Genomic DNA, 27,045 nt, shown 5'->3' with positions numbered 1-27,045 from the left:
GTATATATTGTTAATTTGGTATTCTATTAAATGCACACCTAGCAATCTCCTCTCTTTTAATTTCAAATACATAATAATGTATTTATTTTTCAAGGGAACTAAATATTATAAGAAATGTTTAAGCTGTGTTGCTTGTTACTTGTTATCATTAATAAAACACTGGACACTTGTCCACCAATCAGAGAGCTTTGTTTTGTGAAGTGAGGCATCTTTTGGTTTCTTTAAACCTTCTGCCATATCACAGAGCCCTCTAGTGACCTAAGAAGGAATTTGTGTTAAACAATAGCTTCTGAAACAATATTCTTGGCAGCACCACAGAAATATCCTACAGCTCCAGCTTAGCAAATGTTACAATTGAATACTTTTTTCTTGAAATAAATATAACCCCTTTTAATGTACAATAAAAGCTCCTTTATGTTTTGAGCCAATTTTAAAATCTTGGACAGTTTAGAGAAATCTTGCTTCCCCTTCCCCTAGTGATATTATTCGATTCAGTGTATTGCTGAATGCAGAACAGCTTGCTCCACAGCCACCCAGCAGTGTCATTAAAACCCACATAAGGAAGCAATGATCTGATGGAATGCGTAGCTGACATTTTGGGCTTGATTTTATAATGTTTTCTGGATCCCATATTAATTTAAAGTAAATGTTATTCTTGGAAGTTCTCAGAGGGTCCTAGGGCAGGATCAGGTTACAGATCTGAAGCCTTAAGGGACTTTGGAAAGGAGGATGATAAAGTTAAAATAGAGGACTGGGGGAGGAGGTGCTGCAGTCAGAGTAGGTCTGCAAGTCTGTGACTGAAGCGGAGTGGGATTACGAGAGGGTTAGAATGTAAATGCAGCAGAGGATGGGTAAGTTGAAGGATATCAAGGGTGGAGAAGTCTGGCTCTGAGTCCAGACTTGATAAGGTATGTGGGAGAGTTTCACCAGCAGATCTCCGGTTGTGGACTGTCTTGGCAGTGAAAAAAGAACTGGGATTGGTAGCTCAGCTCAGGGTCAGATTGTTCCCCAAAAAGTACAAGTAGGCAAAAAGAGAAAACCGATCTACTGCTTTCCTGGTGTATATGACGAATAAACTCTTCGCAGGCTTCAAGCGGGTGCAGGTATCGACTATAACCAATGTTTTGGTGACAATCTCTGCCATCTTCTGCAGAGTTTGTCATCGAAACATCAGTTATAATAAGTAAAAAGTATTCATTTGCAGAAACAAATGGTGGATATTTTGAATATTGCACATAGAGTATTATACTAGGTGGAATTGCCTCGTTGTGAGTTGAGCTGCAATTTTGCAACTGCTCTGCAACAAAATCTGTAAGCAAAAGATGAAAATGGGGCACTTCAATAAAAATGAAGAGAGAAAGTGAATAGTGAAGAAAGATCCTTCTTTACCAAATGGGTCTCAACCAAGTGCAGCAGGTAGATATTGGTTTGTAATGTACTAAAACCTAGCCAGAGGCTTTGTACAGAACCAGCTGCAGTGTGAACATTTGCCACAGAAGTACTAAATAGGTTGGAGGTCATATGTGAATGTACTTGTTCTCCCACGCTGTTCACAATTTCACAATGGAGTCCAAAGGCATTACATAACTTACTGAGCTCAATGGCTGGACTAGCTTCAATACGCCCTTCAGATTTACCATCACTGTTGTATCTCGTGTTGTTTCATTCATTGAGTCAGAGTTGTACAGCACAGAGATAAGCCCTTCAGCTCAACTCCTCCTTGTTGACCATGATGTCTGTCTCCAGTAACCCAATTTTTCTGCATTAGGCCTGTAGCCCTATACTCCTTTCCCAATACCTGTTCAAATGCCTTTTAAACAATGTAATTTTATCTGCCTCTACCCTTTCTGTAGCATCTGGTTCCAATTAATCACCATTCTCTCTGTGAAAACCTTGTCTTTCAGATCTCTTTTAAATTTCTCCTCTCTTAGACTTATCTTCTTGGTTTGAGACAGTCTACCTTACAAAAAAGACTTGTGACTATCTATCTTTCATAACATTAGAAACCTCCAGCAGGTCTTCCCGTAGCTTCCTGCAGTCCAATGAGGCAATATCCTGATGAATCCCTTCTGCAGTAATGCTACCTCATCCTTCGGTAGTGTGGTGACCAAAGCCATCCACAATAGTCCAACTGCAGCTTCACCAACAGTATGTACGTACATGAGCTCCCAACTCAAAGTAAATGCATTAGCATAGGAAGGCAAGCATACCAAATGCCCTCCTCACCGCCCTATCCACCTGTGTCACCATTTTCAGTGAGGTGTCAATGTTCCTGTGAACTCTGCCATTTACTGTACACGTTTTGTTGGTATTTGCTGGCCCAAAATGTGCTACCTCACACTTGTCTGGAATTTCTTCCTTTGAATTGAGTTGCTAACCTCCAGTAAAAGTGTGAGACCAGATTGTTCAGCTTTGAAATATGTTTTGTAGTTTCAAGTAAGTTTTAGTCAATTACTTAAATTTACTTCTATTATTTGTTAATGTCCTGATTATCAGAGACATTTAGAATCAGAATCAGGTTTATTAACACTGATGTATATCATGTACTTGGCTGTTCTGTGGCAGTAGTGAAGTACAAGACATAAAAAAACAATAAAAATTACAAAAACGGAATAGTGAGGTGGACTTCATGGGTTCAAGGACCATTCAGACATCTGATAGTGGAGGGGAAGCATCAAGCTTGGGTCTTTAGGCTCCTTTATTTCTACTTTGATGGTAGTAATGAGAAGAGGATATATCATTTAGCTAAAGATATCTTTAACAATTATGATGCAAATTTAAACTAATCTCATCTGTCTCTTCATGTGCCTGTCCAAATGCCCCTTGAACATTGATATCATATCTGTTTCAAGTTCAAGTTCAGTCTATTATTGTTCAACCGTATACATGTATACCATCAAACAATACATTGTTCCTCTGGACCAAGGTGCACAACACAGTTCATATACTCACACACACCACACATTGAGTAATAATACCGCAAATAAATTAATAAATGATAAGGCATATTTATGACACAAGTTAAAAAGTAAATTGTATAATGCTACTGGCACTTCACAAGTGATGAGACCTGGGTGGTGGCAAGAAGTTCAGTAGTCTTATGGCCTGGAGGAAAATGCTGTTTACCACCCTGTCAGCTCTTGTCCTAATGCTCCAGTACCTCCTGCCTGATGGTAGGGGGTAAAAAAGATTGTTGGATGGATGGGAGGGATCACCGCTCTTCATAGCTATCTCTGATGGGCGGAAGAGAGACCCTGATGATCCTCTCAGAGGTCCTTGCAATCCTTTCTAAGGACTTGCAGTCAGATGCCTTGCAATTCCTGTACCAAAAGGCGATGCAGCTGGTCAGGACACCCTCAATGGTGCTCCTGTAAAAGTTGGTTAGAAGTGGGGGTGGGGGGGGGGGGAATCTCACTTGCCTCAGTCTCCTCAGGAAGTGGACACTCTGCTGTGCTTTCTCGATCAAGCACCTATCAGTCTCTGGGTAACAAAAAACTTGTTTTGCGAATCTCAATTAAACTTTTGTTCCATTTGCCCTCATCAAGCTGTGCCTTCTAGTATTTAGATACTTCTATCATGTCAACCTTCCACCTGCAATACTCCAGAGAAAGCAATCCAAGTTGTCCAAATTCTCCTTGATCATGGTTGATCATACACAATCAGTACTCTGTTCCTGCCCTCTCCCCATATCCCTTAACCCCGCTATCTATAAGAGCTCTATCTAACTCTCTCTTGAATGCATCCAGAGACTTGGCCTCCACTGCCTTCTGGGGCAGAGCATTCCACATATCCACCACTCTCTTGGTGAAAAAGTTTTTCCACATCTCTGTTCTAAATGGCCTACCCCTTATTCTTAAACTTTGGCCTCTAGTTCTGGACTCACCCATCAGCGGGAACATGCTTCCTGCCTCCAGTGTGTCCAATCCCTTAATAATCTTATATGTTTCAATCAGATCCCCTCTCATCCTTCTAAATTCCAGTGTATACAAGCCCAGTTGCTCTAATCTTTTCAACATATGACAGTCCTGCCATTCCAGGAATTAACCTTGTGAACCTACACTGCACTCCCTCAATAGCAAGAATGTCCTTCCTCAAATCTGGAGACCAAAACTGCACACAATACTCCAGGTGGGGTCTCACCAGGGCCCTGTACAGATGCAAAAGGACCTCTTTACTCCTATACTCAATTCCTCTTGTTATAAAAGCCAGCATGCCATTAGCTTTCTTCACTGCCTGCTGTACCTGCATGCTTGCTTCCATTGACTGATGTACAAGAACACCTAGATCTCGTTGTACTTCCCCTTTTCCTAACTTGACTCCATTTAGATAGTAATCTGCCTTCCTGTTCTTGCCACCAAAGTGGATAACCTCACATTTATCCACATTAAACTGCATCTGCCATACATTTGCCCACTCACCCAACCTGTCCAAGTCACCCTGCATTCTCATAACATCCTCCTGACATTTCACACTGCCACCCAGCTTTGTGTCATCAGCAACTTTGCTAATGTTACTTTTAATCCTTTCATCTAAATTATTAATGTATATTGTAAACAGCTGCGGTCCCAGCACCGAACCTTGCGGTACCCCACTGGTCACAGCCTGCCATTCCGAAAGGGACTCATTAATCACTACTCTTTGTTTCCTGTCAGCCAGCCAATTTTCAATTCATGTCAGTACTCTGCCCCCAATACCATGTGCCCTAATTTTGCCCACTAATCTCCTATGTGGGACTTTATCAAAAGCTTTCTGGAAGTCCAGGTACACTACATTCACTGGCTCTCCCTTGTCCATTTTCATAGTTACATCCTCAAAAAACTCCGGAAGATTAGTCAAGTATGATTTTCCCTTCATAAATCCATGCTGACTCGGACTGATCCTTCTACTGCTATCCAAGTGTGTCGTAATTTCCTCTTTTATAATTGACTCCAGCATCTTTCCCACCACTGACGTCAGGCTAACTGGTCTATAATTCCCTGTTATCTCTCTCCCTCCTTTCTTGAAAAGTGGGACAACATTAGCCACCCTCCAATCAGCAGGAACTGTTCCTGAATCTATAGAACATTGGAAAATGATTACCAATGTGTCCACGATTTCTAGAGCCACCTCTTTAAGTACCCTGGGATGCAGACCATCAGGTCCCGGGGACTTATCAGCCTTCAGTCTATCCAACACCGTTTCTTGCCTAATATAAACTTCCTTCAGTTCATCCTTTACCCTAGTTCCTTTGGCCACTATTACATCTGGGAGATTGTTTGTGTCTTCCCTAGTGAAGACAGATCCAAAATACCTGTTCAACTCATCTGCCATTTCCTTGTTCCACATAATAAATTCACCTGTTTCTGTCTTCAATGGCCCAATTTTGGTCTTAACTATTTTTTTGCTATTCACATACCTAAAGAAGCTTTTACTATCCTCCTTTATATTCTTGGCTAGTTTACCTTTGTACCTCATTTTTTCTTGATACAGCTGCAATATGTCTTACGTTTATTCTCAATGCTCCAACTGATAAGAACTAGTATGCCCTATGTCTTCTTTGCCATCCTATATACAGTACTTGTGCTGTCACTTTGAGGGAGCAATGCACTTACATCCCAAGATCCCTCTGAAAATTAGCGCCACTTACTGCATTTGACTTCTCAATATACGGCACCAAGCAATTGTGCAGATTAAACTCCATTTGCCATTTCTTCGCCCATATTTCCAACTGATCTATACCCTGCTGTTTCCTTTGACCACTGTCCTCACTATTGACAACTCCACCAATTTTCAAGTCATCTTTAAACTTACTAATCAGGACACCTACACTTTCATCAAAATCATTTAAAGATAATACAAATAACAGAGGTCCCAGCATTAATCCCTGTGGCAAACTATTAGTCACAGACCTTCAGTCAGAGTAACATCCCTCCATAACTATCCTCTATTTCCCCTGACCAAGCTGATCTTGAAATCAATCTGTCAAGTCCTTACGTAACCATGCACTGAACCTTCTGGGTCAAGCTACCATGAAGGACCGTGCTGCATCTTTTACTGAAGCCCATGTTTACAACAACAACTATCCTACCATCATCGGTCACTTTTGTCACTTCCTCAAAAAATGTTAATCAAGACATGATTGAGACAACGTAAAACATGATCTCCCCAGGAGAGCATACTGACTTTCCCTAATAACCTACACTTTTCCAGAGGTGAGTAAATCCTATCCTCAAGAGTCTTCTGTAATAATTACCTTACCATTGATATAAGGCTTGTTGTCCTATTATTTGCTATTTTGTCCCTTTTCCAAGAAAGGAACACCATTAGCTTTTCTCCCATCCTCTGGACTTTGCCTCTAGCAATATATGATAAAACAAGACATATCAAGGCTCCATCCCACCTTCTTGATTTGAAATTTGAATTTATTTAAATCTTACATACATCCCACATGGTGAGGGAATAAAAATCTTTGCATTATGACTCCATTGCAATGTACAGACATGTGAAATTATAAGTCTAATGGCTTATAGAAAGAAGCTGTCCTGTAACCTGTTGGTCCTGGTTTTAATGCTATGGTACAATTTACCAGATGGAAGTATGTTTGTAGTTGAAACAGTTTATGGTTGGGGTGACCTGTGTCCCCAGTGATCTTCCAGGGCTTCTTTATGCACCTGCTGCTGTTAGTCACCTCAATAGAGGGAAGTTCACATCCACAAATGCGCTGGGCTCTTTGTACCACTGTCTACAGTGTCCAACATGTTCTAGAATATAAGTATACCCCTCTCTTATCTTGCAATCCTTGGTGAATGTTTTCATGACCTCAATCATGTTCATGTTGCTTTTTCTCTGTGTGGGTAATATATTAGTTTTTGTGTTCGGTGGGGGGGTAGGGGTTGGGAGTTTGCGGTTTGATGTTGGTGTTGTTTCATCTCCACATGGGTAATATATTAGTTTTTGTGTGGGGGAGTTGGGGGGGTTTGGGGTTTGATGTTCGTGTTGTTTCATCTCCGCATGGGTAATATATTAGTTTTTGTGTGGGGGAGTTGGGGGGGTTTGGGGTTTGATGTTCATGTTGCTTTTTCTCTGTGTGGGTAATATATTAGTTTTTGTGTGGGGGAGTTGGGGGGGTTTGGGGTTTGATGTTCGTGTTGTTTCATCTCCGCATGGGTAATATATTAGTTTTTGTGTGGGGGAGTTGGGGGGGTTTGGGGTTTGATGTTCATGTTGCTTTTTCTCTGTGTGGGTAATATATTAGTTTTTGTGTGGGGGAGTTGGGGGGGTTTGGGGTTTGATGTTCTTGTTGTTTCATCTCCGCATGGGTAATATATTAGTTTTTGTGTGGGGGAGTTGGGGGGTTTGGGGTTTGATGTTCTTGTTGTTTCATCTCTGCATGGGTAATATATTAGTTTTTGTGTGGGGGAGTTGGGGGAGTTTGGGGTTTGATGTTCTTGTTGTTTTTTCGCCACATAGACGCTATATTAGATTTTTGTGTGACGGAGGGGTTTGGGGATTTTGGGGTATTCCAGTTGCAATTTTCCAATTGGTCGACCTGTTAGTTTTTGTGTGAGGGAGGGGTTGGGGGGTTTGGGGTTTGAGAGTTTTTCTTTCTTCTTTTCATGCGGGGCTGGGGGTGGTTGATATCTTTTCTTTCAACTACCTCTACAGTTTTTCTGCATTTCGTGGCTATCTGGAGAAGACGAATCTCAGAGGTATATTCTGCGTACATAATTTGATAATAAATAGATCCTTTGAACCTTTTGAACATTTGAATAACAAATGTGCTGTATTTGCCGGATGACCTCATCTTCTTCTGCCTTTATCCTTGAGTGTTCTTACTCTTTATTGATCTGCCCACTTGCTTTCAATATGCGTACTCATCAAGAACATTCTGAGGCCCCTTTTAGCCCTCCTCTTCCACACCCACACCCAATGTTCAATGAAATCCCACCCCAGCTTTCACAATTAGGTAGATCAGAACCATTCACATCCCTCAGGAAAATCTGAGACAATGGATTGAAACACAAAATAAAGATTAGAAAAAAATAACACACAGTTTAAAAATATTTATTGAAGCACCTTAAATTAATTTGATAAAAGATTTAAAAAATAGAAACATAGAAAACAGGTGCAGGAGTAGGCCATTCGGCCCTTCAAGCCTGCACCACCATTCAGTATGATCATGGCTGATCATCCAACTCAGAACCCTGTACCTGCTTTCTCTCCATACCCCCCAATCCCTTTAGCCACAAGGGCCATATTTAACTCCCTCTTAAATATAGCCAATGAACCAGCCTCAACTGTTTCTTGTGGCAGAGAATTCCACAGATTCACCACTCTCTGTGTGAAGAAGTTTTTCCTCATCTCGGTCCTAAAAGACTTCCCCTTTATCCTTAAACTGTGACCCCTCATTCTGGACTTCCCCAACATTGGAAACAATCTTCCTGCATCTAGCTTGTCCAATCCCTTTAGAATTTTATACGTTTCAATAAGATCCCCCTCAATCTTCTAAATTCCAGTGAGTATAAACCTAGTCGATCCAGTCTTTCTCATATGAAAGTCCTGCCATCCCAGGAATCAATCTGGTGAACCTTCTCTGTACTCCCTCTATGGCAAGAATGTCTTCCCTCAGATTAGGGGACCAAAACTGCACACAATATTCTAGGTGCGGTCTCACCAAGGCCTTGTACAACTGCAGTAGAACCTCCCTGCTCCTGTACTCAAATCCTTTTGCTATGAATGCCAACGTTCCATTTGCCTTTTTCACTGCCTGCTGTACCTGCATGCCCACCTTCAATGACTGGTGTACAATGACACCCAGGTCTTGTTGCATCTCCCCTTTTCCTAATTGGCCACTGTTCAGATAATAATCTGTTTTCCTGTTCTTGCAACCAAAGTGGATAACCTCACATTTATCCACATTAAATTGCATCTGCCATGAATTTGCCCACTCACCTAACTTATCCAAGTCACCCTGCATCCTCTTAGCATCCTCCTCACAGCTAACACCACCGCCCAACTTCGTGTCATCCGCAAACTTGGAGATGCTGCATTTAATTCCCCTCGTCTAAATCATTAATATATATTGTAAAAATATATTATATAGTTTAAAGGATAGAGTTCCTTCCTACATTGTAAATATTGAACAAAACTTGGTCAAAGAAATCAAGTTTTGAAAGGGTAGTTCAATGCCTTTATGTTAGTATATTGCGATTCAATGCATACTGCATGGGGTTATTTTTGCATGAATTATATACCTGGAAAAATTAACTTCTGTTTAGATAAAGTTGGTTGATTGAGGTTATTGAGTTTGCTTAGCAGTTTATGGTTACACCTCATACAACAATTTTCAAAGACCAGGAAATCATACAATTCACCTCGGTTATATTGAAAGTCACAAAGACTTGAGGGCTAAGGGGAAGAACAGACGCTTTGAGAGCAATCAGAGTTTCCACATTAAGCTGGAGAAATCCCAACGTTGCTCTCAGCTTGTAGGTGTGCTAAGGGCAAATTAGAAGTTCAAGTTTAATACCTTTGGCATATGTGATGAAATTTGTAGTTTTCCAACAGCAGTAGACTAATAAATAATAATAAAAAAATTATAAATTACAAGAAATAAAAATAAGAAGTAAATTTAATACATAGTACAAAAAGAGAGCAAAAAAAGTGGTGAGGTAATGTATGGGGTTCATTGTCCATAAAGAAATCAGATGGCAGAGGGGACGAAGCTATTCCAGAAACATTGAGTATCTGTCTTCAGGCTTCTGTGCCTCATCCTGATGGTAGCAATGAGAAACGAGCGTGTCCATAATGATAGGTGCGTCCTTTTTGAGGCATCATCTTTTGAAGGTGGCATGAATGCTGGAGAGGCTTGTACCCATGATGGAACTGGCAGAGTTTCTAACTTCCTGCATGCCTCCATACCAGACGGTGATGTAACCAGTTAGAATGCTCTCCATGGTACATCTATAGAAATTTTCGAGTCTTTGGTGACATACCAAATCTCCTCAAACTCCTGATGAAACATAGTCACTGTTGTACCTTCTTTGTAATTGTATTAATATGTTGGACTCAAGATGGATCTTCAGAAATGTTGACACGCAGGATCTTGAAACTGCTCACCCTTTCCACTGCTGACCCCTCAATGAGGACTGATGTGGGTTTCCTTGATATCCTTTCCTGAAGTCCACAATCAATTTTTTGGTCTTACTGAGGTTGAGTGCAAAGTTGTTGTGACACCACTCAGCCAGCTGATCCATCTCACTCCTGTGCTTCTCCTCATTACCATCTGAAATAGTTGTGTCGGGAGCGTTTGAGCTGTGCTTAGCCACAAGGATCAAGGGATCAAGGATTAAGGATCAACTTTATTTACCATATACTTTTATATATATTAGGAATTTGCTAAGGGTGTTGGTCACAGCATGACATGCAACAAACAACAACATTTAACAAATGTAAAGAATAAAGAATTACCTAAAAAAAATAGCAGAGATCTTATTGTTCTATAGCCGGAAAATCCAAACTTCAGGTAATTTTGTCAGAGTTGGTTTACTCAGACTATTTTGAAGGAGAAGTGGAGAAATGGAAACATTAAGGATGCAATCATGGAGTAATTAATATTGTAACTGTTGAAGAGGTTAGAGTTAGAGCAGCATGGATATCACAAAGAGTGTAATGGCTGAAGCAAAGATGAGTAGAGATAAGCAAAAAAGAAAATTGAATACAAAATTTTCAGGACTTGAAAACAAAATTGAGAATAGGTTTATTTCCTTTAAATATTCTGATGAATTCATAGCATAATTGAGCACTACAGCAGAGAAACAGGCCCTTCAGTCCATCTAGTCCATGCTAGCTTGATTTTCTGCCTAGTATCATCTACCTGCACCTGGACCATAGCCCTCCATAACCCTCTAATCCTTGTAGCTAGTAAAATTTCTGTTAAATATTGCAATTGAACCTGCATCAACAATTTCCGCTGACAGCTTGTTCTACACTTGCACTACCCTCTGTGGGATAAAAAAGCATCCTCTTATATATTTCACCTTTCACCCTAAACCTATGACAGCCAGTTTTTGTCTCACTCAACCTGAGGGAAAAAACCTGCATGCATTCAACTTATCTTTGTACCATTCAGAATTTTGTATACCTCCATTAGATATCCTCTCATTTGCCTGCCTTCCAGGGAATAAAGTCCTAACCTATTCAGCATTTCCTTATAACTTAGGTTCCTCAAGTCCCAGCACACGTGTGTAAATAGACAAACACAGGCTTCTGGACACTTCACTTTCTTTCCCCTGTGCACAAAATTTGTTTTATCCAAGCAGAGACAAGCTCCAAAGAATTGGGAAAAAAATTATTGTAAGAAACAGGTTGTAAGAATCTCCTACATTTAAACAAATTGAATTGTTTGATATCAAGATATTGGGTCAGCATTGGACGTGGTTGATGGCTTAGTGTGTTATAAATTGCAGTTTCCTATTGAAGTTTCAATAAGTATTTAACTCATAAAGTGCTCGACTAGACATTAACTATTTAGTCATATTGTGATTCTATTCACATATTAGGCAGGTAAGCAGTTAAACTGGCATTTTATATATATATATATATATATATATATATATATAGAAATTGAATACAGCTAAATACAGCTTATCATTCTTTTCTCTGTAGTCTTCATAAAGAGTGCATGAAGGTGTATAGCAGCTCATTGATAAGCACATTCAAAGTGTAGTCAGACTTAAACATTGGTTTTTAATTATAACAAAAGCATATGTTATGGTCAAATTTGATTTGGGATTTGAAATATTTGGATTAATAACTGACTTGAGGTGAGAGGCTGACTTATTATAAAATAAGGTTTCCTATTATATTTACAGGCCTACTGCAGGTGAAGTGGACAAAACAGTTAGATTAATTAGCTAGGTTACGGTATTTGGAAGGATCAGCTTACTACACACCTCATGCCAAAATTGATTTTGTCTCAACTACAAAACTGTAACAAGAGTACTGATGTCATTTAAGTTTGTTAAATAAGAAAAAAAAATTAAATAAGGTTTTTAAATAATGGAGAGAAAGGGTGTGGTAAGGTATTCACTTAAACAAAAGTTGCGTTTTGAACCAATTAGATAAATGGTTTTCACATATCCCCTCAGTTCCAATTTCACACAACACAAAAGGTGTGGTACAAGTTGAACGTGAAATTGCTGATCTGAAGGGATTTGTCATTCCTGCAAGTAGTCTAAGAATACTTGATGTTCTGGACCCCGTAATTTGGCTTCATATTACATATTGCACTCCTCCTTAATGGCTAATTGCAGAGTTTACTGGTGTAATTCAGTAAGTTAACCCTTTATTGTCTTTTGTCAAGTATACACGTGTCCTTTGAGGTAATAACCTGAGATTGCAGAAGTGATTTTGCATGGTAGCCCTGTAAAGGGCACTCCAGTGCGGTGAAAAATCAAACATTTACAATAGTCTGGTAACATTTGAGGAATCTAGAAACTTACAGTGGGAGTTCTTAATCAATGGAGAAGTAGCATTACTGGAAAGAAATGTCATTTTCATCCCTTATGAACATGTACTTTATTTATCATTTGTATACAAGTAGCTTGATGGACTAGAAGCTGATGACAGCACTTCATTTAGTGCCAAAATGCATGCCAGCAAACCACAAACTGCAAATAATCACAAACACTTCCATTCATTATTGTTTTATTAAATGCAATTATTATAAAAGAGCTGAATATTAACTCAAGCTGACTTTAAAGTGCTCATGTGCGTCTTGATTGGCTGTCATCCTAAGGCCACTCTATTGCGGAGTAAACTGCATTATATATCTTAAGTATGCAAATGCGATATTTTTCACAATTTATCATGAAGCAAATGTACCTAGACTCAAAGGTCATTCACCAGTGGAATGATCACCTGTAGTTTTCTAGTGCGCATAAATACAAAAACCACAGGAAACATTTAGCCTAACTCGGATTTGTGACTGGAAGCAGAAATGAATCCATGGCCCACTTATCACTCACTACAGCTGAAATGTTCATCATTTCTGCCTGCATTAGTAAACAAATCATGTATTTTTTAGGAGAAGGCTGTCACAATGATCAGGAACTAATTAAAGCACACAGGCACATCTTTCAAATGGGTTCCTTTCAGAAATGATCTAAGCATTGTTTCCCACTGATGGACTACTGGGATTTTTCGAGAAGAATGGCAGATGAGCTGGGTTATCAATCATTCATTCTATTAATTTTATCACTATTTTTGATGGCTCCTGACATTAAATGACATGGGTTTGGCCATAACGATTTCTAGGTGAGATCAACTTGTGTGCCTATTCAGATGATAATCAGATTTTGACTTTAATAAAAAGTCCAACAAAATCTTTTGTTTTGTCTCGGTGGTGGAAAAACCCTGGACTGGCCACTTGTATTGTTTTGCTGCTTATCCCCTCTGCTGTGCTCACAGCCTCGATGTTGCAGCAGCCCCTTGTAAGATTTCAATAAGTGCACTTGCTCAGGATGATCCAAAATAGTGCTGACACCATCTTTCAGTGAGATGAAGAACAGAGAATGTGTGATGATGAAGACGTTTCAAGGACACCCACACTATGTAATAGCTATCTCTCTGGGTCAGTCAGTGTTTCAGATTGCTTAATTACTGTCAACTCATGCAGGTAGCTGTGATGAACACATGGAAAGCCATTAGGAGGTCTAACTTGTTGTTTAATTACTAAAAGACAAGATTAAATATTTAAAACAGAAATTGTCTGTTGAATGCAATTTTGCTTGCAAATTTTAACAATTACTGTTAGAATTCACAACCATTTTTCGGAAAAATTTGTATTTTAGCACAAGGATAATTGGTTTTACTTCTACATCTTGTTATTTGTATTCAGTGATTTTTAACTACAGTTTATCAAATACAAAGTAACTGAATTCTAAACATATTCAAATTAGTAACTGCTGAGTTATGTTTAAGAAACAAATCTCTACAGCAGCTTATTCTCTTCTGCTAACAATATGATTTAAAATGGCAATCTAAACATAAAACAAGGGTGATAGAGTTCAGCATGTTTTCCTCTTTTCAACAGTTTTTGCTCACGTTTTGCTCATATTCAAAAATAAATGAAAAATGGATACACCGTTCTGAATTCATGTATTGGTCATAACACAGTCACACATTGATTTATATAACTGATGATTATTTTCCAATACGATTTTTTGGAATAATCAACATGACGGACAAGGGATATGCACATATCCCTTTAATTCAGGGATTCCAAACCCGGAATCTGCAGGCTCCTTGCTTAATGGTATTGGTCCATGGTATAAAAATATGTTGCGAATCACTGATTTAATTGAAGATAGAATTTCTATAATGACAACTGTTTTGGGTAAATTTCTGTTACACACTGCAGCAGATATTAATCTACATAATTCTTCCAATATTTGTGTTGAAGTGTTATCAAATGAGAAAAATAAATCATCCTTCACACACTTTATTTTCCTAAGAACTTCAGAACAATGTTAAGATAATCCATTTTAACATATAAAACATCACTTAATTACAAATGGGCCAAATTTTGTACATTTACAAAGTAAAGTCATGGGTTAAAGTCCAGAGAGTTAAGCAGCAATGACACTTAGAATAGTAGAGAAAGAGAGGTAAAGGTAAAGTTTTGATTTAGTGTTGTCAAACTTGGGATTATGCAAATCTACAATTTCAAAGAAATTGACTGGGACATCCACATTGTAAAAGTACTAGATGGGATAGAGTTTGACAAATGTGTTCAGGAAAATTTCCTTAATCAATACATCGAAGTCCCAACAAGAGAATGTGCAATACTTGATTTCCTATTATGGAGTTAAACAGGACAGATAACAGAAATTTGTGTAGGGGGACACTTTGCATCTTGTGATCATAATGCCGTTAGTATCAAAGTAAATGTGAAAAATGATAGGTCTGGTCCTCGGGTTGTGACTCTGACTAGGAGAAAGGCAAATTTTGATGCTGTCAGAAAGGATCTGGCAAGGTGGACTGGGACAGGCTGTTTTCTGGCAAAGGTGTACTTAGTAAGTGGAAAGCCTTCAAAAGTGAAGTGTTGAAGTGTCAGAATAAAAGGTAAAGATAACAGGTTTATGAGAGATATTGAGGCCATGGTTAAGGAAAATATGGTGGTACATAGCAGATGTAGGCAGCTGGAACAAATGAGGAACTCATGGCATATAAAAAATGCAAGACAACACTTAAGAAAGAAATCAGGAGGGCTAAACGAAGGCATAGGGATACCCTAGCAGACAAGGTGAAGGAAAATCCTAAGGGATTCTACAGATAAGTTAAGAACAAAAGGATTGAAAGGGACAAATTGGTCTTCTGGAAAATCAGAATGGTAATCCTTGCATGGAGCCAGAGAAACGGGGGAGATCTTAAAAGTTTTTGTTTGCGTGTATTTACTTGGGAGATAGACCCAGAGCCTATAGGAGTGATGCAAAGCAGAATCAGAATCCGGTTTGATATCACCGACATTTGTTGTGAAATGTGTTAACTTAGCAGCAGCAGTACAATGCAACATTTGATAATATAGAAAAAATTAATGAATTATAGTAAGTACATATATGTATATTAAATAGTTAACTTAAAATTGTGCAAAAAACAGAGATGATAAAAATGTGAGGTGGTGTTCATGGGTTTAATTTCCATTTAGAAATCAGATGGCTGAGGAGAACAAGCTGTTCCTGAATCACTGAGTGTGTGCCTTCAGGCTTTTGTACCTCCTTCCTGATGGTAACAATGAGAAGAGGGCACGTCCTGTGTGATGGGGGTCCTTAAAAATGGAGACTGCCTTTCTGAGGAATTGCTCTTTGAAGGTGTTTTGAATACTATGGAAGCAAGTACCCATGATGGAGCTGACTAATTTTATAACTTTCTGTAACTTCAGTAGTGAGGTCATGGACCATATACAGATTACAGAGCAAGAGATGCTGCCTTGAGGCAATTTAGGGTGAATAAATCCCCAGGGCTTGATAACATGTTCCCTCAGACCCTGTGGGAGGAAAGTGCAGAAATTGCAGAGGCCCTGGCAGAAATATTTAAATCATCTTCAGTGACAGATGAGGTATCCAGAGAATTGGAATATAGTTCAAACAAGAGAAAATCAGGTTGGAGAAACAACACCTTTTATTCCGTCTGTGTAGCCTCCAACCTATTGGCATGAACATCGATTTTTCGAACTTCCGGTAATGTCACCCCCCTCCTTCGACATTCCCTATCCCCTTTTCCCTCTCTCACCTTATCTCCTTACCTGCCCATCACCTCCTTTTAGTGCTCCTCCCCCCTTTCTTTCTTCCAGGGCCTTCTGTCCTCTCCCATTAGATCTCCGTTTCTCCAGCCCTCTATCTCTTTCACCAATCAACTTCCCAGCTCTTTACTTCACCACTCCCCCTCCTGGTTTCACCTATCATCTTGTGATTCTCCCTCTCCTCTCCCCTCCCTTTAGTTCTCTCCTCATCTTTTTTCCTCCAGTTCTGCTGAAGGGCCTCGACCTGAAACATTGACTGTACTCTTTTCCGTAGATGCTGCCTGGCTTGCTGAGTTCCTCCAGCATTTTATGTGTGTTGGAGGATAGCTAAAATTGTTCTGCTGTTAAAGAAAAGCTCTAAAGATAAACCAAGAAATGATAGGCCAGTGAGCCTGACGTCAGTAGAGGGAAAGTTATTAGAAGGTATGAGGACTGAATAAGGGACTGAATATATGAGTATTTCAACAGAAATAGACTGATTAGGGATAGTCAGCATAGCTTCATGTGTGGTAGGTCATGTCTAATCAATCTTATGGAGTTTTTAGAGGAAGTTACAAGAAATTTGATGAAGGCAAGGCATTGGATGCTGTCTAACATAATCTATGGCAAGGTATTTGACAAGGTCCTGCATGGGAATTTGGTCAAGAAGGTTCAGCAACTTGGCATTCAAGATGAGATAATAAATTGGATTGGACATTGGCTTTGCAGGAGAAGCCAGAGAGTGGTTGTAGATGGTTACCTCTCTGACTGGAGGCCTGTGACTAGTGGTGGGCTGCAGGGATTGGTGCTGGCTCCATTGTTGTTTTGTCATCTATTTCAAGGATCTGGATGATAATGTGACTAACAGGATCAGCAAATTTGTGGATGACACTAAGACTGAGGGTGCATTGGACAGGGAGGAAGACTCTCAGAGCTTGCAGCAGGATCTGGACTAGCTAAAAGCATGGGCTGAAAAATGGCAGATGGAATTTAATGCAGACAAGTGTGAGGTGTTGCACTTCGGTAGGACCAGTCAGGGTAGGTCTCACACAGTGAACTGCAGAGCACTGAGGAGCGCCATAGAACAAAGGGAACACAGGTCCATATTTCACTGAAAGGGGATTTACAGATGTAAATAAGGTTGAAAGTGTATAGAGAAAATTTACAAGCGTGTTGCCAGGACTGGAGGATCTAAGATATAAGGAAAGATATAAGGTTAGACTTTATTCATTAGAACTTAGAAGGCTGAAGGAAAAGTTGATAGAGTTATACAAAATTAAAAGGGGTATAGATAGGGTAAAATTAAGAATACTTTTTCCACTGAGGTTGGTTGGGACTACAACTAGAGGTCATAGGTTAAGGGAGCAAGGTGAAAAGTTTAAAGGGAACATGAAGGGGAATTTCTTCACTCAAGGGGTTGTGAGAGTGTGGAATGAGCTGCCAGCAGAAGTGATGCATGCAAACTCGATTTCAAAGTTTAAGAGAAGTTTGGATAGGTACATGGATGGTCAGGGCATAGGGGATATGGTCCAGGTGCGGGTCAATTGTAGTACGTAGATTAAATGGACTAGACGAGTCAAAGGGCCTGTTTTTGTGCTGTACTTTTCTTTGACTCTGTGACTCCAAGACCCTCAGAACATTAGTGTTTGAAGACATACTGATAGTAATGTGAGCGACTGTCGGTGCTAGGCGGTAGATACTCTCTTGCTGGAGTTGGTCATTGCTTGCCATTTTCCAGCCGAAGTCTGAACATTTGCTAGATTATACTTTACAATGGCCCAGGCTGATTTAGTTTGTGAATATCCCCACTTCTGGCCTTGAAATTCCACTGATAAAAACCTAAGGAACATGAAACTCAGGATGCTGAAGAACAACCACGGCAGTGTTCTGGGTAAGCATGTGTGATCTTCAGTTCTTACAGCAGTTTCCCTTCCTGAGGCACGATCTCAAATATCGCAGGCCTCCTCGCATTGTCAAATTGCCTTAATATCAAGTGCACTCACTCTCAGTTTGGCTCTGAAAATTAACATTTTTGTCCATATTTCGACAGAGTTTGTAATGAGGTCTAGAGCATAATCCTCCAAATAGTGAATTGTAAACAGATTTTGCTAAGTAAGTAATGCTTTATAACATTGTTCACTGCACTCCCTGTTACCTGTTGAAGACCGAGAGCATAATGATGGGGATGGTGATTACTTAGATTTAATTTGACCTTAGGAGTCTGTGGAGATTCAACATGACATATAAAACTTTGACAAACTTCTATAGATTTATAGTGGAATGTGTATTGACAAGCTGCATCACAGCCTGGTACAGAAACACCAATGCCTTTGAAAGGAGAATCCTACAAAAGGTAATGAATTCAGCCCAGTACATCATGAGTGAAGTCTTCCCAACCATTGAGCACATCTACATGAAACACTGCCATAGGAAAGCAGCATCCATCATCAAGGACCCCCACCACCCAGGCCATGTTCTTTTCTTGCTGCTGCAAGACAAAGGAATCTACTCAATAATGTGAATAATTGCAAAGTTTTGTCCCATCTACAAAGTAAAGTTCAAAGTAAATGTTATTATCAAACTACATATATGTCACCATATTCAACTCTGAGATTTATTGAGTACAAGAGCCTCAGGGCTTGCACAACCAGGTTCAAGAACAGTTACTACCCCACAACTATCAGGCTCTTGAACAAAAGGAGATATCTACACTCACTTGTCCTCTCATTGAGATGTTCCCACAATCAATGATCTTACTTTTAAGAACACTTTATCTTGGTATCTCATGCTCTCATAATGTAATTCTATTTATTTATGTTTGTATTTGCACAGTTTGTTGTCCTTTACAATCTGGTTGATCTTTATTTGATCTTGTTATAGTCACTATTCTATAGTTTTGCTGAGTATGCCCACAAGAAAAAAATATCAGGGATGTATATGGTGACATACAGAATATGTACATTGATGATAGCATTTACTTTGAACTTTGAACTTTATTTTGCAGATGGGACAAAACTTCACAATTATTCACATTGGCAAGTAGATGTCATTGTTGTAACTGCATAAGGTCAGCTTGGGCAGAGTTATAGCTAATTCTAGAGTGAAAACTTTAGCTCTACAGCTAATGTTATTTGCTGGCAAACCTTTTGGTGCAAACCTTTTAGTTTAGGATCAACTTTGTTCACCACATGCATCTACATGTATTAGGAATTTGCTATGGTGTCTTGGTGCAAGATGCACAAATAATAACAACATTTGACAATTATTAAGAATAAAAAATGATACAAAATAAAGCTAGAGGTTAAAGTACATATATGGAATAAAATACGTATAAATACATAAATACCAGCATGTATTTGCAATGTAAACAGCATTATAAAAAGTTGTTTGAAGTGTTTACAGTGCAGTGCATTGAGGTAATAAATAGAAAGAGGTAGGGAGCTGAGGAGAATAGTTGATTAAATTAACTGCCTGGGGGAAGAAAATTTAAGATGGTGCAAAGTTTTTTTATTTTAATAGCCCAATAGCACTTTCCAGAGGGAGCTTTTGAAGAAGGCAGTTTATTGAGAGGGTAGAGTCTGCATTGATTTTTCTTGCTCACTTCTTTGTCCTGGACACATACAAGCCCTGCATTGAAGGCAGACTGCAGCCAGTGACCTTTTCTGCTGACCTGACAGTTTGCTGTAGTTTTCATTAATTGTGAGAGGATGCTGCTGATGGTTGTTGTTTCCTGACATCACAAGGATTAAAGAAACAGGGCTGAAAACTGTATATGATAATGATGAGACCCTCAGGAGGAAGTACAGAATTATCAGCCACTTGGCAATTCTTCCCTTCATTGAACCAAGGATGATCCTTTGTCTTGATAATAGATGTAGAGTAAAGGATAAACCAGTACTTGAGTTTACAGATTGTGGTTCCTACGCCTCTGGTGCTTCTCATGGTTCACTGTTCTTCATTTGAATTGCCAGAACTGCTCTGAAACTACTCGATTCTGCACAATATTAATATCTTTCAATGTAATAGGATTGGCGAGGATAACATCAAGTAGGTTTCTCCCTTTTTTTTCAGCTCTCTTACTGCCTACTTGATGCACCATCAATAACTCACGCCGAGACTTAGGAAGTGAGATATCGGCTTTTATTGACTGAAGAACAACACTACATCCTGGGAAAATGAGGGAGAGCAGCAGGCCACAGTCGCCTTTATACAGGGGTCTGTGGGAGGAGCCACAGGGGCAGTCAGCAGGGTCTTGGGAGGAGCCACAGGAGCAGTCAGACAGGTATATCTAGTTCACCACACTACTACAGATCAGTCTGGTAGCCTCGTTTTTCAGATCCATTATTGCTGTCACTGGGCTGTTCTTAGTGATGGGCAATGAAGCCCTTCATCCAAAGTCAGGTCTGTGATTCATCCAAGTGCTGTTCAAAGTGGGGGAGCCCTGATTTTTCAGCTAAACAAAACAGTTGTGGATATTCTGCTCCCCATTTTGATCTGATGGCAGGGAGCATTGTGTAAACAAAAGTCAAGCCACTTCTTCCATTATGCCACCACTTCTGCTGAGACTGGCATGCTGGTGGGACAAGAGGTACCCAGGGACTGATATGGATAAGCCTGGAACATTGGATAGTTGCTAGGATTCTGTCAGTGCAATTCTGGAAGGCTGTTGCTTGATTTGTATGTTAGACAGTTCTTTCAATTTAGACGCATTTGCAGACTGAACATAGAACAGTACAATGTAGTACAGTACAGGCCCTTTGGCCCACAATGTTGTGTTGATCTTTTAATCTCCTTTAAGATCAATCTAACCCTTCCCTCCCACATAGTACTCCATTGTTCATTCATCTATGTCTCTATTTAAGAACCTCTTAAATGTCCCTAATGCACCTGTCTGTACCACTACACATAACAGCATGTTCCCACACATCTATCACTCTGTGCTAAAATCCTACAGTACCCCCTGACATACCCCTATACTCTCCTCCAATCATCTTAAAAATATACCCCCTTATATTAGCCATTTTTGATCTGGAAATAGTATCTGGCTGTGCACTTTGTCCATCCCTCTTATAATCTTACACATTTTATCAAGTCATCACTCATCCTCCTTCACTCCAAAGAGAAAAGCAGCAGTATGCTCAACCTCTTCTCATAAGACATGCTTTCTAATCCAAGCAGCGTCCTGGTAAATCTCCTCTGCACTGCGTCTAAAGCTTCCACATTTTTCCTATAATGAGGTGACCAGAATTAAACACAATATTCCAAATGTGGTCTAACTAGAGTTTTTTTTTTAAAGAGCTGCAACATTACTTCGTGTCTCTGAAGTTCAATCTCCTGATTAATGAAGGCCAGCCTTCTTAACTTGTTGGTAACTTTGAGGGATTTATGGACATGGACTCTAAGATCACTCCGTTCCTCCACAATGCTTAGAAATCTGCCATTAACTCTGTATTCTGCCTTCAAATTTGACCTTTGAAAATGTACCTCTTCACTCTTTTCTAAATTTAACTCCGTTTGCCACCTCTGCATCCTAACAATGTCCTGTTGTAACCTACAAAAACCTTCTAAACTGTCCGCAACACCACCAGCTTTGGTGTTATCTGAAAATTTACTAACTGACTCCAAATCATTATGAAAATCACAAAAATCAGGGTCCCAGAACAGATCCCTGTGGAATACACTGTTTACTAACCTCCTGGCAGAATGTACTCCCCCTACTAACACCCTATGTTTTCTATGGGCATGCTGATTCTGAACATCTGAAGCCAATTTTCCCTAGATTCCATGCCTCCAGACTTTCTGAATGAGCTTACGATAAGGAAACTTGTTGAATAGTTTTCAAAAATCCAGATCCACCACATCCACAGCACTACCATCATCTATTTGTTTTGTCATTTCCTTGATCAGTCTCGTGAGGCATGACCAGCCACTCACAAAACCAGGCTGACTATCCCTAATAGACCGTGCATCTCCAAATGCTTATAAACTCTGTGTCTCCAATCTGCATCCCAGGCCTCTGGATCCACAGATTCCCCAACACTTGTCTGCTCATAAGATTTCAGTGAGAGAACACAGAGTTGTGATAGTTCCTTTCTAGCTCTGGCAGAGAGTCCCTAAAACAATGTGTGCCAGATTGGACCTGGCATAAAGACTGCATCTCCATTGATTCCAGTAATGAGAAATTGCAGCTCAGGACAATAGATGTTAATTGTTTGAGATTATTTAAATATTTTTAAATATGTTAGAATAATTAAGATACTTGGAATGCTTAAAAACTTTTCTTAAATTTTTAATGTTCCTAAAAATTTTTTGAAGTTGTTAGATGTTTTTAGATGTTGATTCACATTCAAGATTTCAGACAAATCCATCTGCTGGGTAATCGGAGGTACAGTTTAGCTGGTTGTCAAAGGTTCTCAGAGTTATCTCTTTCACTTCCCTTACAAATTGCCTTCAATTATCACTGGAAACTTTGGATTTCTACCTGTGGTGTTAAGTGGGTCATGGATGGGAAAAAACATGGCCTCAGATCAACAGTGAATCAATGGTTTCAATCAAGTATCACCCTGCCCCCTGGACTGACATGAAGCTAACCTTATTTTGTTAGAGACATTTTCTAATGCACACTGACCAAGTCCTTAGGAAAATAATTATACAGGCTTTGGATCCTCTCAATTGCATATTCAAGAAGTGCCTAGTGCTTCTTAGAACAGGCTGCTGAAGCCATCTAACAACAGCAAGCAGTATGTACCATGAAATTTGACACATTCTAAATTCTATGTTATAGCCAAAAAATAGAAAAAGTATCAGATTTCTGAGCCATTGTCTCAATTGAACACTGGCTTTAAAACAAAGAATTGTCCTGGAACATATTTCACTTGTCGGAAATTTTTATAATCAGCCTAAGGGCTTTACTAAAGTACTCAGACTGGTGGTTTCCTACAGCTCGAAATACCGTATTCTATGACTCTGTGGAAATGCCAGTGTAAGCTATTGTTGTGCTGATCAAAAACAATGATAATTTCCATTCTTGGTCACAGCAGAATTATATTTTACCTCACTGTGACAAAGCATAGCATTGTCTACATAGCATATGGTATTGTTTTTTACTGAGGGTGGATAAAACTGATAACAGCAAACTGGGGAGACTAGCCTATTGATTGCATATGGTCTATTGTCATCAATGATGTCTTGGAATATTTTCACTTTTGGGGGTTTACCCTGAGAAAAACTTTATTTATGATATCCCTGGGTTTCTGAGTATTTCCAGATTTTGCATTTAAGCTTTACCTTTCCAGTATGCACAACATTTAGCTATTTAATTATTGTATTTTTTCCAGTTTCAATCTCAGTCTTTGCTCCACTCTGATTACCCCCTCCTCACTGTACTTGCAAAGCTCTTTTGGCTATTCCACTGTATTGGTTCCTGTTATTGTTGATTTGTTTGACTGTTAGGGAGGCCCTTGCTCAGCAGAATTGGAACAATGTGGAGCAGATCACCATAATGAGCAGTTACTACGAGTAACCTTCAGTTATTACTGTGAAGGCATCGGAGCACATTTCTCTCTCATGAATTCTCTTTTAAGTAATCCAGTCCACATTTGATACCACAGCTTGACCTTGCTTCACATACTTTCTAATAAATGAACATTGCCTCTAGCCATTACTTTTAGAACTAAATGAAAACACATCTGTCTTCCTTGCCTTAGTTTATCATCTGATCAAAAATTCAGTTCTTCCAAAAGTGCCGCACTCCTTTGGTATGATGGAGGAGGGGCACTAACCTGGATTTCATGATCAAGTTTGTCAAATATGGGCTAATGATCTGAATCCTGCTTCCTGATTTGGAAGCGAGGCCAAAAGAGATATCTACATTAATGCTAGCTATTAATATAACATATTTTATTAGACAACATCAGCTGTATCCTTAGCAACGCACACAAAATGCTGGAGTAACTCAGCAAGCCAGGCAGCATCCAAGGAAAAGAGTGCAGTTTTGGGCTGAGTCCCTGCATCAGGAATGCATCCTTCACCAAATAAATTGAAATTTTGGTGTCTGGGTAAACTGGAGATCACCTTTTACGATCTTAACTGATACTATTTATGCGTTTTATCTGCTATATTTATTTGTGTGATGTGGGAGCTGTTTTTCAGTTAATAATTCATACCAGTTACAAAATAGAGGAATAATTGAAAACTTACAATTTCTGCTCAATGTTGACTAACACACAATTGAATGTGAATTTATCTGTAATTCTGAAAATATATTGATCGAAACATTTAATTTCAATTTGTTGTAGCCAGGTAATGTTCCTTTACTTTGTCCTATACACCATTTAAAATCTACAATAGCACTTAAAAGCTGTACATTATATTACAATGAAGCCTCGGTTAGTAATGTATTTCTGGTATTTTATGCTTTTAAGCACTAAATTCATTAGATGGGACATAGCACTCTCTTCTCAGCCAAAAGCCATCATTCAAGTTAAGTGCAATCTATTGTGAGTGATAAACATGAATTACACCTTATTTTCAAGCTCAATCTGTCAGCATCCACTACAAAAATCTAAGGTGTGAACATTGCTAGCTCCATGCATTCCATGTAGAATGTCTCAAATATTTGTTATCAAAAATGCATCTGATTCTGCAAACTCAATCCAGCATCTGTTGTTCATTGGGAATTGGTGATTCTCATTTTTCTGTCCATGTTTAATATTGGGACTGTCAAAAATGATTTCAATGGCTCAATAATGATTTGTTATTCCATTTGGATACAAGTCTACTTTTTACACTGATATAAAACTTTTTAAAAAAAGAACTCTGAATGCTTTTAGAAGATCAGGTCTCATCTACTGAAGGAGAAGCAGTTGGCTTTTCGGATCCTGGATCCTCCATGCGAATTTGGAAGGAAAGGGAAACCATTAGTTCTAGGTTGTAGAGAAGGTGAGGGAGGGATGTCAGATGATACAGTGGCTGCAGCAAGTTGAACTGCTGTCTCACTACTCCAGCAAGCAGGGTTCAGTTCTGACCAATGTGAGTTTTCCACTAGATACCCAATTTCCTCCCACAGGTGGGTTGGCAGTTAACTGGCCTCTGCAAGTTGTCTCTGGTGTATAGCTCAATGATAGGATGTGGGGGAAATTGTTTGAAATATGGGACAGTTGGATACTGAGAAAATTAGTGAGTGAATGGGATTGCTCTGTGAGCTAGTGTGAACTCAGGAGACTGAAATAAATACCCTTCATGCTTATACGAAACAAAAATATGGAAAGACTGTTATAGAACACAGAATAGTACAGACCTTCAGACACAAAATGTTGTGCTGACCTTTGAACCCACTCTAAGTTCAATCTAACCCTTCCTTTTCATATAACCCTCCATTTTTCTTTCATTCACCTGCCTACCTAAGAGTCTCTTCAATGTTCTTATGCATCTGGCTCTCTTGGCAGAGCATTCCACTCACTTATCACTGTTCGTGACTTCCTTATACATTTTTCTCCAATCACCTTAAAATTATGCCCTCTCATTTTAGCCATTGCCACTCTGGGGAAAAGGTGCTGGCTGTCCACTTTATATCTTTATCATCTTCACGTTACCTCTCATCCTCCTTTGCTCCAAAGAGAAAAGCTCCAACTCACTCAACCTTCACTGATAAGACAAAGTATGGTATGCAAAGCTGGCAATTGGCCACTTACCAATCAGTTGAGAAAGGGAATATTTCTGAGAGTGAATCCTTGCAGGTCAGTTGTGGAGGTCATCAGTCAAAGGGTGCACGGTGGCAGTGAGAGTAGTAGGATATCTGACTATTTTCTCTCCCTATTAGTATAGCCTGAGCTTCTGGGATGACCTACAGCCTGGTATTCACAACCTATTTTTTATTTCTATTTTCAACTCCCCGAATGTTTTGCCTTTTTAAATTTCTCTAACTGCTGCCATTAACTCTGACTTGTGGAGTGCATTTCCAGAATTTTCCATTTTATCTTGGATTTCCAGCCTCTGTGTATTTTCTTCATATTTTTGGTCCCCCTTTTGGTGATCTGATGTACAAGTGCTGACATATTCACAGCACACATTCCGCGCTTGCGCCATGCTGGGAATTGGTCATCTCTCTCTCCAGTGAGAGATTACATTATAGTAAAGTTGTAGAGATGCATTTCATCAAAGGTTCCTTCAGTGTGCTCTTTTGACATCTTCAATTTTCCAAAGTTCAAAGTAGACCTATTCTCAAAGTACTTATGTCACAATAGATAACCCTGTGATCTGTTTTGTTGCGGGCATACTCAATAATCCAATAACCATAATAGAGTTAATGAAAGACCGTACCCAACAGGGTGGACAACCAATGTGCAAAGGACAGCAAACTGCAAATACAAAAAAAGAGAAATAATAATAACAATAATAAAATAAATAAGTAATAAATATTGAGAGTATGAGGTGAAGAGTACTTGAAAGTAAATCCATAGGTTGTAGGTTTGTAGGAACAGTTTAGTATGAGGCAAGTAAAGTTGAATGAAGTTATCCCCATTGGTTCAAGAGCCTGATTGTTGAGGGGTAATAAATATTCCTGAAACTGATGGTGTGATAACTGAGGATCCTGTACCTTCTTCCTGATGGCAGCAGTGAGAAGAAAGAATGTCCTGGGTGGTGGGGGTTTCTGATGATGGATGCTGCTTTCCTGTGACAATACTCCGTGTAGATGTGATCAGTAGTGGGAGGGCTTTATCTGCAATGGACTAGGCTGTATCCATTACTTTTTGTAGGATTTTATGTTCAAGAGCATTGGTGTT

At 39.3% G+C, this 27,045-nt stretch overlaps 1 protein-coding gene across 2 annotated transcripts in view; it reads right to left on the bottom strand.

The window, feature by feature from the left end:
• Window positions 1-27,045, bottom strand: part of LOC140726749 (PC3-like endoprotease variant B) — a 753,656-nt gene that overhangs the window by 465,152 nt on the left and 261,459 nt on the right. The window lies entirely within an intron of this gene.

This window comes from Hemitrygon akajei, chromosome 4 (genome assembly GCF_048418815.1).
Source record: "Hemitrygon akajei chromosome 4, sHemAka1.3, whole genome shotgun sequence".
Taxonomy (NCBI): Eukaryota; Metazoa; Chordata; class Chondrichthyes; order Myliobatiformes; family Dasyatidae; genus Hemitrygon; species Hemitrygon akajei.
Note: the sequence above shows the minus strand (reverse complement) of the source record. Positions and strands in the feature narration are given on the sequence as shown.